The sequence below is a fragment of the Argopecten irradians genome, chromosome 8 (genome assembly GCF_041381155.1).
Source record: "Argopecten irradians isolate NY chromosome 8, Ai_NY, whole genome shotgun sequence".
NCBI classification, from domain to species: domain Eukaryota; kingdom Metazoa; phylum Mollusca; class Bivalvia; order Pectinida; family Pectinidae; genus Argopecten; species Argopecten irradians.
Genome location: NC_091141.1, coordinates 4,526,476 through 4,538,533, shown reverse-complemented (window position 1 = coordinate 4,538,533; position 12,058 = coordinate 4,526,476).

The window sequence follows — 12,058 nt, the reverse complement described above, 5'->3', positions numbered from 1 at the left end:
ATGTACAGAAAGTTTCGTGTAGCCAAGTTGAACGTTTTTCGAGTTATAGCCCGGAATAGAAAGGAAACTTTAATAATATGGTATTTTTGAATAAGTTTCCATGGTAACAGAAAAAGTATCGAAAATGAAAGGTTCCCATTAGCAAAAGGCACAACTAGAGCACTAGCCTAACATGTACAGAAAGTTTCGTGTAGCCAAGTTGAACGGTTTAGGAGTTATAGCCCGGAAACGATACTCGGACGGACGGACGCACGCACGCACGGACGGACGGACGGACGGACAGAGCCCAAATCAATATCCCCCGCAAACGCGTTTCGCGGGGGATAAAAAGAACAAAAAGTGAAAACCTAAAAATAGCAAAAGGCACTACTAGACCATAAAACTAATGTGTCTATGGAGTTCCGTGCATATATCTCAACCGGTTTTCCAGTTATGCTGCGGAAACGAACCTGGTACAAAAATATGACATTTTCAGCAATGTTTCCATGGTTATGGAAAAAGTGCAAAAAATGAAAACCTAAAAATAGCAAAAGGCACTACTAGACCATAAGAACAATGTGTCTATGAAGTTTCATGGAAATATCTCTGCTGGTTTTAGAGTTGTGCTCCGGAAACGATTCTTACACAAAAATCTGCCATTTTCAGCAATGTTTCCATGGTTAAAGAAAAAAGTACAAAAAGTGAAAACCTTAAAATAGCAAAAGGCACTACTAGACCATAAGACCAATATGTCTATGAAGTTTCGTGGAAATATCTCTTCTGGTTTTAGAATTATGCTCCGGAAACGAACCTGGTACAAAAATATGATATTTTCAGCAATGTTTCCATGGTTACAGAAAAAAGAACAAAAAGTGAAAACCTAAATATAGCAAAAGGCACTACTAGACCATAAGACCAATGTGTGTATGAAGTTTCATGGAAATATCTCTACTGGTTTTAGAGTTATGCTCCGGAAACCATTCGTACGGACGAACAGACGGACGGAACCCATTTGTATCGGGGGATAAAAAAGTGCAAATATTACGGACATATCTCTTCAATTTTAAAAGCATTTTTTATAAACTCTCGTCTTACTGGCTCTTGTGAATCGTTAGAGTCAGCAACATTGCCCACCGAAGAAAAATAAAATGTGTCAAGTCCTTGTGTGACGTGTGTTGAAACTACGTTAGAACGTCTCAGTTACAAACAAATGATGGCCCTGCAGGAAGGGCGTTAGAATTGTACATGCTGCCTCTACTGCATGATCGTAAAAGGCGACTAAATTTAGGATCTTATCTTTTCTTTCTTCCTAAATTACTTTAATTCTTCCTAACGTCTCCCTTGATATCACCTAACATTTGGCCTTTGGTTGAGTGCTTGCCCCTGTGAGGAAGGCTCTGGGTTCTGTCCCCTGACCGAGACAAACCAAAGTCTATAAAAGTGGTCGTTTCTGCTCCTGCTTAGCGCTCAGCATACACGAGTGGGACGACTGGTTCGCCCATTGTCAGTATAATGTGACCGGATGGGGTGTGTTGCTTGGTGTCTTCGGCGGCATGCTTCAGTGTTATTGCAGTACAAAAAGGGCAATAGTTCCACTATACAAGAGGACACAACATGAATATACCGCAGTCCCCCCAAACACGCACCTCGCACAACTTACACGCGACACATCGCATACATGGGAGGCCGTCCTTACATGACCATAGCTGTTAATAGGACGTTAATGAATAAAACAAAACAAACAAACAAATGATCATCACGTTACGGTGACTCTCCATTTTGAATCGAAGCGAGAGACAACCGTTTCACACATTCTAGACATTATACTCCCGCATTTTCGGTGGACCATTTTTGCAATCACTTCAAAATTTATTGTAAATGTTTTATGTTTCATCTGGATTACATTGATAATATAGTTTGTTTGTTTGATTTATTAACGTCCTATTAACAGCTATGGTCATGTAAGGACGGCCTCCCATGCATGCGGTGTGTTGCGTGTATGTTGTGCGAGGTGAGTGTACTGGGAGACTGCGGTATGTTCGTGATGTGTCTTCTTGTATAGTGGAACTGTTGCCCTTTTTATAGTGCTATATCACTGAAGCATGCCGCCGAAGACACCAAGCAACACACCCCACCCGGTCACATTATACTGACAACGGGCGAACCAGTCGTCCAACTCCCTGTATGCTGAACGCTAAGCAGGAGCAGAAACTACCACTTTTATAGACTTTGGTGTGTCTCGGCCAGGGGACAGAGCCTTTCTCACAGGGGCGAACGCTCAACTCAAGGCCAAAAGTGAGGCGGTGCCAAGGGAGGCATTAGGAAAGATAAAGTCAGTTAGGAACAAGAGAAAAGATAAGATCCTAAATTTAGTCGCCTTTTACGATCATGCAATAGGGGCAGCAGGTACAATTCTAACGCCCTACCTGCAGGGCCAATTGATAATATAGATGCTTCTAAATAAATGTATAACAAATTGTAATACTTGCGCTATTCATCTTTAATTAGTTGTAATCTAATGACGCACTATTTTCTTACGTCTCTCGTTGTTCTTGCGAAAGCCCTGCAGCATGTGTGTGGTGTGCGGGGGTAGACAGTAGACGTGTATGTTGTTCGCTAAGACCATTTCCAGGATGCCTAATGTCTCGTGTGAAGAGTGGTCGTATAAAGGGAAGAGTTGGGGGCGTTCGGGACCGCATTGCTTCAAAAGTACACCCCGAAACGAAAGTTACCCCAACTCCTCCGTCATTCAGCAACTCTCCTGGTATCCCCAATTGTCCCTCAGGCGCTTCTGTCACATTCATCCTAAGAAGGGAAGCCGATGTCTTCCCCCTCACGACAACCATTGGGGACATTTTGGTCCCAACACCATTAACGCATCTCTCAACCACAACGGGATTGAGCATTCTTGCTCGCGAGTTCCCTAGCTTCTCTGACGCAATCCCACCAACCTTTGCTTGGGAGCTCCTCTTGAAAGTTGTTGCTTTTATTTACGGCAGAGGATGGCGGTACGGGCAAATGTAACTGCCGACGGGAAATACCCATTCCCCGCTTTGATGTCTCCAAAACACTCTCTTCAATATTTTCCTCTGCGGAACCAGGGAGTGCAGGTGGCCTGCCCATCTTAGACTCTACTTCGCTTCTCCCGGAAACTTTGTCCCCAAGGGTTGATTTGGACACATTGCATTCTGCAGCTGCCCTCCGAACTGTCATTTACCCATTCTTCACTGCGTTAACAGCTTTGACGAGATCATTATGATCATATTTCAACAGCGGACCTCTTATTTTGTCAGCCATTTTATCCGAGAAGAAAATCTCTTGTATTAACGTCCCATTACCTAACCGTGCCAATGAAGGACTGCCTAGCCTCTTATGTGTTGCAGTGTGCAATTTTGTATCTTTGGGAGGTTTGTGTGATTAAATTCACATCCTATGAACAGCCACGGACACGTAAGGACGGTCTCCCGTATATGTGGTTTGTTTGTTTGTTTGATTAATTAACGTCCTATTAACAGCTATGGTCATGTAAGGACGGCCTCCCATGTATGCGGTGTGTTGTGTGTATGTTGTGCGAGGTGCGTGTTTCGGGAGACTGCGGTATATTCATGTTGTGTCTTCTTGTATAGTTGAACTTTTGCCCTTTTTATAGTGCTATATCACTGGAACATGCCACCGAAGACACGAAGCAACACATCCCACCCGGTCACATTATACTGACAACGGGCGAACCAGTCGTCCCACTCCCTTTTTGTTGAGCGCTAAGCAGGAGCAGAAACTACCACTTTTATAGACGTACGGTGTATGAAGTGCATGGTGTGTTGTGGGAGATGCGGTGTATTCACGTTGTGTCTTGTAGAGTGGACTCTTGCCATTTTGCCATTTTATAGTGTTATATCGCTGGAGCATGCCGCCGAAGACACTGATTTTTGTCATTTAAAATATTTTACAATGTATCGTTTTCGGACAATCGTATGTATGTACATGAATCTCAAAATGGTGCACCCGTTTATGAAATATTCCAAATGAAATTAAACAACTTCATAGTTCATGTTCTGAGGGTAATTCCATCATAACATTTTTATACAACATGCCCGTGTTCTTCAATAGAAGTTACCCGAATCATTTCTGCATATAGCAAATGAGTTACCCTATAAGCAATTTTACATGCTTGAATCCAACGTCTGAGGATCTCTGTGCATATGACCTGCAGGTAGGGCGTTAGAATTGTACCTGCTGCCCCTATTGCATGATCGTCTAAAAGGCGACTAAATTTAGGATCTTATCTTTTCTATTCTTCCTAACTGACTTTATCCTTCCTAATGCCTCCCTTGGCACCGCCTCACTTTTGGCCTTTAGTTGTGCGTTCGCCCCTGTGAGGTAGGCTCTGGGTTCTGTCCCCTGGCTGAGACACACCAAAGTCTATAAAAGTGGTAGTTTCTGCTCCTGCTTAGCGCTCAGCAAAAAGGATCGGGACGACTGGTTCGCCCGTTGTCAGTATAATGTGACCGGGTGGGGTGTGTTGCTTGGTGTCTTCGGCGGCATGCTCCAGTGATATAGCACTATAAAAAGGGCAAAAGTTCCACTATACAAGAAGACACAACATGAATATACCGCAGTCTCCCGAAACACGCACCTCGCACAACATGCACGCAACACACCGCATACATGGGATGCCTTCCTTACATGACCATAGCTGTTAACAGGACGTTAATTAATCAAACAAACAAACAAACAAAAACCTCGCTTCAATTTTTTGCTAAAATTGTAAGAAGACACAATCTACGGCGGTTATGCAAGAAAAATACCCGTCTATTATGTTGCACCATCGCCATGTTGAATATTGGTTAATACAGTTACCCTAATCCGGTCTCTCCTGTGACTTTTATAGACTCAGGTGTCTCTTATCCAGGGGACATAACCCAGAGCCTACCTCACAGGTGCGAGCGCTCAACAGAATGCCAAAGCTTAGGCGGTTTCAGGGAGACGTTAAGAAGACAAATAATATCGTAAATTCAGTCGCCTTTTACGACCTTCTTACTCCCTACCTCAGGGCAGTGTTTGGGAAGCTGCGGTATATATTAGTGTCCCTTGGCCTTTTACGGTGCACACCTCACCTGGTCTATGGATCCGTGTGTTCATCTTTGTTTAAAGGCATTCCGAACAGTTTAGTACTAGACTGTAGAGTGTGTCAGTATGTACAGTTATATCGAGATACTATTTCTTCAAAAACTTCAAAACTATTTTCTATTTCTTCAAGATAAAGATAATAATGTTTAGAATATACGAGGTTCAGCATTATAGGAAGGCTTTCCTGACTGTAGAATGTGGGAAAGGCTGATACACAAGACAGCGGGTATAAAGACACAGTAGTTCTCTACGTAATTGAAGTTTTAATCAATTCTTACTTTCCAGATTCGACCCCGTGGGACTCGATGTCTGCGATATACGCCCACACAAAGTAGGGTTTCATGGCTTCCATGACAGTTTAAAGTATACATATAAGGCTACAAGTATATAACGATACAGGGTAATGATCCATGTATGTAGAAGTTTTATATCCAATAAAAAATGGAGTAACAAAAATAATAAAAGCGTTATTATATGCTGAATGCATGAAATATGTATATCTGTTTTCTTTAGTCGTATTAGTACTTAACATATAATCGTAGGTTTGAAATTTGTCGATCGGGAATCATTTTATTTTTTAAATAAAGGTCTTTGTATCGAACTGAAGGCAACATTTGGAAGTAGGGAGAATTGAATAACCCGTAGAAAAGTCAGCTGGCAGTACTTGTTCCACGTGCACCCTGCCCTAGAACTATTGGTCTTACCCAGCAGGTTGAGCGGATGTAAGGTACTGTGTAATCATATTCACCTGGTCAATAACAAACAACATCAAAGAAGAAATTTGCTATTTGTTTCTAGGCTTTATACAAGAAGACACAACACAAACACACTGCAGTCTCCCAGGACACCCACCTCGCACAAAATACACGCAACACACAATCTGATTAAAATACAGATCCTTATTATCACTACGTTGGATAAGAGGATCTGAGAACATCCAATTAGGGGTCACGTCAAGATGACCTTTAGAAATGGCACTGCCAGAATCTTGACTGGGGACGAAATAGTTAGAAAAAGCTGTCCAAATTATGTTCGTGTATGTAGCCATCTCGCCCAAAGTGCACAACAAAGCTTATTGCATGTGTATACTGGGGCGAAAAGACATTTTCAATTGATGTTATTAGGTGTAGAAACTGCATTTGCTCTGAAGTACATGTGGTATAAATGTCATCTGGACGTGACCCCTTATGGGATATTGTCAGATCCTCTATTGAACGGGGTGGTTATAAGGATCTGTGTTTTAATCAGATTGCGCAACACACCGCATACTTGGGAGGCCTTCCTTACATGACCATAGCTGTCAATGGGACGTTAATAAATCAAACAAACAAACTGTTAATAGAACGGGTGAACCAGTTGTTCCACACCATTGATTCTGAGCGCTAAGCAGCTTGATATTCCTCAGTCGACTATGAATCGAACCCAGATCTGCGATTTGAAAACTACGGCTTTACCGACTGAGTCTGCAAAAAAAATATTTACAAAACATACATTTCATACCAACCCTCCCTTTTTATAGAAACAAAACTAGTACGTTTCCAGTACATTGATTTTGAAATTGCTATGTAGAATGATGTGTTCTTGATAAAGTAAAGCTTGATAAAAGATGGTATTTTCAAACAATGTCATCAAATCATCATCTTATATATGTATATCCTATGAAGTTTTTTTTAATTAAAACCAAAGCCTCGACCTTTCATTACATAGCTGGTTCCCGCTCACTGGCATTTTCCAGCAGCGATATGTACCTTATCGGAATTACATTTTCTCATGATTATCCTGACAAATTTGTCCTCATAGTTAAAACGTGATGGTTAAATGTCAGAGCTGAAATTCCATACCTCCTGAAGACAAAAAACCACAGGCGGTTGGCACAGATATCCACAAACCGTTATCTCGTGTTGTCACCATGTCTTTCAAAGCTAATTTTAATGGCATTTTTCTGAATTTTGTATTTCATCAAACTCTATTTAACTCTATGGAAAGATCAGCACAATTATTTCCCTGAAGACAGTATGGGATATATTTGTTTTTTTAATTTCCTTTACAACTGATTACACTTATTCGCAAACATCTGTCATCAAATGCATCAGAAGCCCAATGTCTCCATGTTATAGCACAAGTAGTGTTTATATACAATTTAATCTAGCATTTATATTATCATATAGCAAAAGGACACCGCTGAATAGTGATTATTAGTAATGATTCCATGGGGGTCGGAGAAAGAGGCCATCGAGAAATGTCATGGAATTTTGAAATGCAAGAATTAAGTTGACTACACGTTTATACTATGAGATTATGACAAGAGCGCACTCAGATTATTGTGTTTTAGTTATATATCAAATTTCACTTAATTATCCAAACGCAGTTGCTATTTATATTTAACCTCACGAACACCTATCCAGTAACTGGTGTGTTGCTTGTGTGTAAGGCGAAGGCTGTGGTATATTGTTGTTGTGTCCCCATGTTCCAGCTGAACTTGTTTTTATAGTCCATTCACATTTATGCATACAGCCACATATTTTATTGTCTCGGCCAGTGAACCTAGAGCCAGGGACAAGCAGATAGGACGTCAAAATCGTATCTTATCTTCTCTCTTTCCCTTGCTGACTCTCTGACAATTGCTTGAACTTTATCTTGCGCGCCTAGGGATTTGATAGCTAGCACCAAAATATTTTGTTTTTCAATTTAAGTCATATTGTTATAATGCTGACAAAAGTTGTCGAATGTAGATCAGATATTAAACTTACCCTCTGTTTCAACAGGATGTAAATAATGGCATATGATTTTGCGCAGTACACCTATAAATAGTTCTGAAGTCACTCTATAGTTTCCCATATCAGTATAAGACGCTCACCAACCAGTGGCGACACGATGGAAACACAGGTAATAAGTTATTACCTCACTGCCAATGTTTATAGTTCAACCCTGAACGAAATAAACAACAATCATACTTACAAATGAAAAGTAATGTTACTAATTAAACTTTCGTGAATTCGCAAGAGGCAAAGAAAATCGTCATTGTCGGCAAACGTTCAATAGCACTATTTAGTACTTTAAAAACACTAACACTACAAAGTTGATTCATCTTTGTAGTTAAAGTTCATCTGGCTGTCATGTATTACAGACGTCACACAGTTCTCCATAATCCCCGAGGTGGCATTTGTTTCCGCCACACATGTACGCACAGGTTTTTCACATGGCCCCTTTCCACGCCGTTACCATGCGCTCCTTTCATCATTCTATCGTAATCTGTTGGGTCTAGTTCAGTTTTTTAGGCACGTTGGTCGTTCTCACTGTTATAATTCCGGTTTTCGAATGACACTTCATGCTTTCCTTTTCCTGTTTTGGCCTCGCAAAATTTCACATATGTGCGTTTTCCGTCTCGATCACCTGTAATGTCACAGCTAGATGGAGGAACGAAAGTTGCTCACTTTTTGTTCTTTGCTGCCAAGACATTCTGCTTTTCTTCAGCGGTATTGAATTCGACCGACTCAAAAGCGTGTAATATTGTAACATTTATGTTTACTTTCAGATCGGCTAACATTATGACCTGACTCTTTCTATTAACGTTGAAGCAGTTAAAACAAGGCACGCGGGTTTAAAGAGAACAACCAACTAAATAATTTTACATAGACCAGAGTGTTAAACTTTGTTAAAATTTTGAACTGTATTATTAAAACAAAGGAATATTAGTTAGCTATTGTGTTCTATAATTAAAGTCTAGGTTCTCTTATAACACTTGATAGAAAAAAAGTTTGGGTCCTTCTGCTGAAACTCCAACCAGGGTAGCTTCATTGCAATTAGACGCGTTTTGCACTAACAAATCCTGAAATTCTAATATTTTTACCTATTCATTATCAAAATTGATATTTTGAACCTAAATCTCAATATGAATTTCCAAATTCATATCATGGATATCTAGGAATAATTACCTGTCAGAATTATTTTTTTACTTTTGAAATTCATAATTAGCCAGCCAATCAGCGGCCGGGTTAAAATTCTGTCCTGAACTCATTCTTGTATACACGGGCCATTTCGAAGGTCTTTTTAGGTCATCTGACCGAAGGTCAGGATGACCTATTGTCATCGTGTTTCGTCCGTCGTCGTGCGCCGTCCGCCGTGCGTCGTGCGTAAGACTATTTATACAAAAGCCTACTCCTCCTTCATCCTTTGATGGATTTCATCCATATTTGGTTTGGAACATCATTGGGGAAGGACAATCATATTTTATATAAATGAGCCTGGTCCAACCCCTGGGGCTGAGGGGTGGGGCACCAAAAGGGCAAATTTTCTTATTTTAAACTTTAAAATCCTACTCCTCCTTCATCCTTGATGGATTTCATCCATATTTGGTGTGAAACTTCATTAGGGAAGGACAATCATATTTTATATAAACGAGCTTGATCCGACCCCTAGGGTCAGAGGGGCAGTGCCTCAAAAGGGCAAATTTTCTTATTTTAAGCTTTAAAATCCTACTCCTCCTTCATCCTTTGATGGATTTCATCCATATTTGGTGTGAAACATCATTAGGTAAGGACATTCATATTTTATATATTTGAGATAGGTCTGACCCCTAGGGGCTGAGGGATGGGGCCCCAAAAGGTCAAATTTTCTTATTTTAAGCTTTAAAATCCTACTCCTCCTTCATCCTTTGATGGATTTCATCCATATTTAGTGTGAAATATCATTAGGTAAGGACATTCATATTTTATATATTTGAGATAGGTCTGACCCCTAGGGGCTGAGGGATGGGGCCCCAAAAGGGCAAATTTTCTTATTTTAAGCTTTAAAATCCTACTCCTCCTTCATCCTTGGATGGATTTCATCCATATTTAGTGTGAAACATCATTGGGCAAGGACAATCATATTTTATATAAATGAGCCTGGTCCGACCCCTAGGGGCTGAGGGATGGGGCCCCAAAAGGGCAAATTTTCTTATTTTAAGCTTTAAAATCCTACTCCTCCTTCATCCTTGGATGGATTTCATCCATATTTTGTGTGAAACATCATTGGGCAAGGACAATCATATTTTATATAAATGAGTCTGGTCCGACCCCTAGGGGCTGAGGGATGGGGCCCCAAAAGGGCAAACTTTCTTATTTTAAGCTTTAAAATCCTACTCCTCCCATTCATCCTTGGATGGATTTCATTTATATTTGGTGTTAAACATCATGGGGGAAGGATAATAATATTTTATATAAATGAGCCTGGTCCGACCCTAGGGGCCTGAGGGGTGGGGCCCCAAAAGGGCAAATTTTCTTAATTTTAGCTTTAAAATCCTACTCCTCCTTCATCCTTTGATGGATTTCATCCATATTTAGTGTGAAATATCATTAGGTAAGGACATTCATATTTTATATATTTGAGATAGGTCTGACCCCTAGGGGCTGAGGGATGGGGCCCCAAAAGGGCAAATTTTCTTATTTTAAGCTTTAAAATCCTACTCCTCCTTCATCCTTGGATGGATTTCATCCATATTTTGTGTTGTGAAACATCATTGGGCAAGGACAATCATATTTTATATAAAATGAGTCTGGTCCGACCCTAGGGGCTGAGGGATGGGGCCCCAAAAGGGCAAACTTTCTTATTTTAAGCTTTAAAATCCTACTCCTCCTTCATCCTTGGATGGATTTCATTTATATTTGGTGTTAAACATCATGGGGGAAGGATAATCATATTTTATATAAATGAGCCTGGTCCGACCCCTAGGGGCTGAGGGGTGGGGCCCCAAAAGGGCAAATTTTCTTAATTTTAGCTTTAAAATCCTACTCCTCCTTCATCCTTTGATGGATTTCATCCATATTTAGTGTGAAATATCATTAGGTAAGGACATTCATATTTTATATATTTGAGATAGGTCTGACCCCTAGGGGCTGAGGGATGGGGCCCCAAAAGGGCAAATTTTCTTATTTTAAGCTTTAAAATCCTACTCCTCCTTCATCCTTCGATGGATTTCATCCATATTTGGCGTGAAACTTCATTAGGGAAGGAAAATCATATTTTATATAAATGAGCTTGGTCCGACCCCTAGGGTCAGAGGGGCAGGGCCTCAAAAGGGCAAATTTTCTTAATTTTAGCTTTAAAATCCTACTCCTCCTTCATCCTTTGATGGATTTCATCCATATTTAGTGTGAAATATCATTAGGTAAGGACATTCATATTTTTATATATTTGAGATAGGTCTGACCCCTAGGGGCTGAGGGATGGGGCCCCAAAAGGGCAAATTTTCTTATTTTAAGCTTTAAAATCCTACTCCTCCTTCATCCTTGGATGGATTTCATCCATATTTAGTGTGAAACATCATTGGGCAAGGACAATCATATTTTTATATAAATGAGTCTGGTCCGACCCCTAGGGGCTGAGGGATGGGGCCCCAAAAGGGCAAACTTTCTTATTTTAAGCTTTAAAATCCTACTCCTCCTTCATCCTTGGATGGATTTCATCCATATTTTGTGTGAAACATCATTGGGGCAAGGACAATCATATTTTATATAAATGAGTCTGGTCCGACCCCTAGGGGCTGAGGGATGGGGCCCCAAAAGGGCAAACTTTCTTATTTTAAGCTTTAAAATCCTACTCCTCTTCTAAAAGGCGACTAAATTTAGGATCTTATCTTTTCTATTCTTCCTAATGCCTCCCTTGGCACCGCCTCACTTTTGGCCTTGAGTTGAGCGTTCGCCCCTGTGAGGAAGGCTCTGGGTTCTGTCCCCTGGCCGAGACACACCAAAGTCTATAAAAGTGGTAGTTTCTGCTCCTGCTTAGCGCTCAGCATACAGGGAGTGGGACGGACTGGTTCGCCGTTGTCAGTATAATGTGACGGGTGGGGTGTGTTGCTTGGTGTCTTCGGCGGCATGCTCCAGTGATATAGCACTATAAAAAAGGGCAACAGTTCCACTATACAAGAAGACACAACATGAATATACCGCAGTCTCCCGCAACACGCACCTCG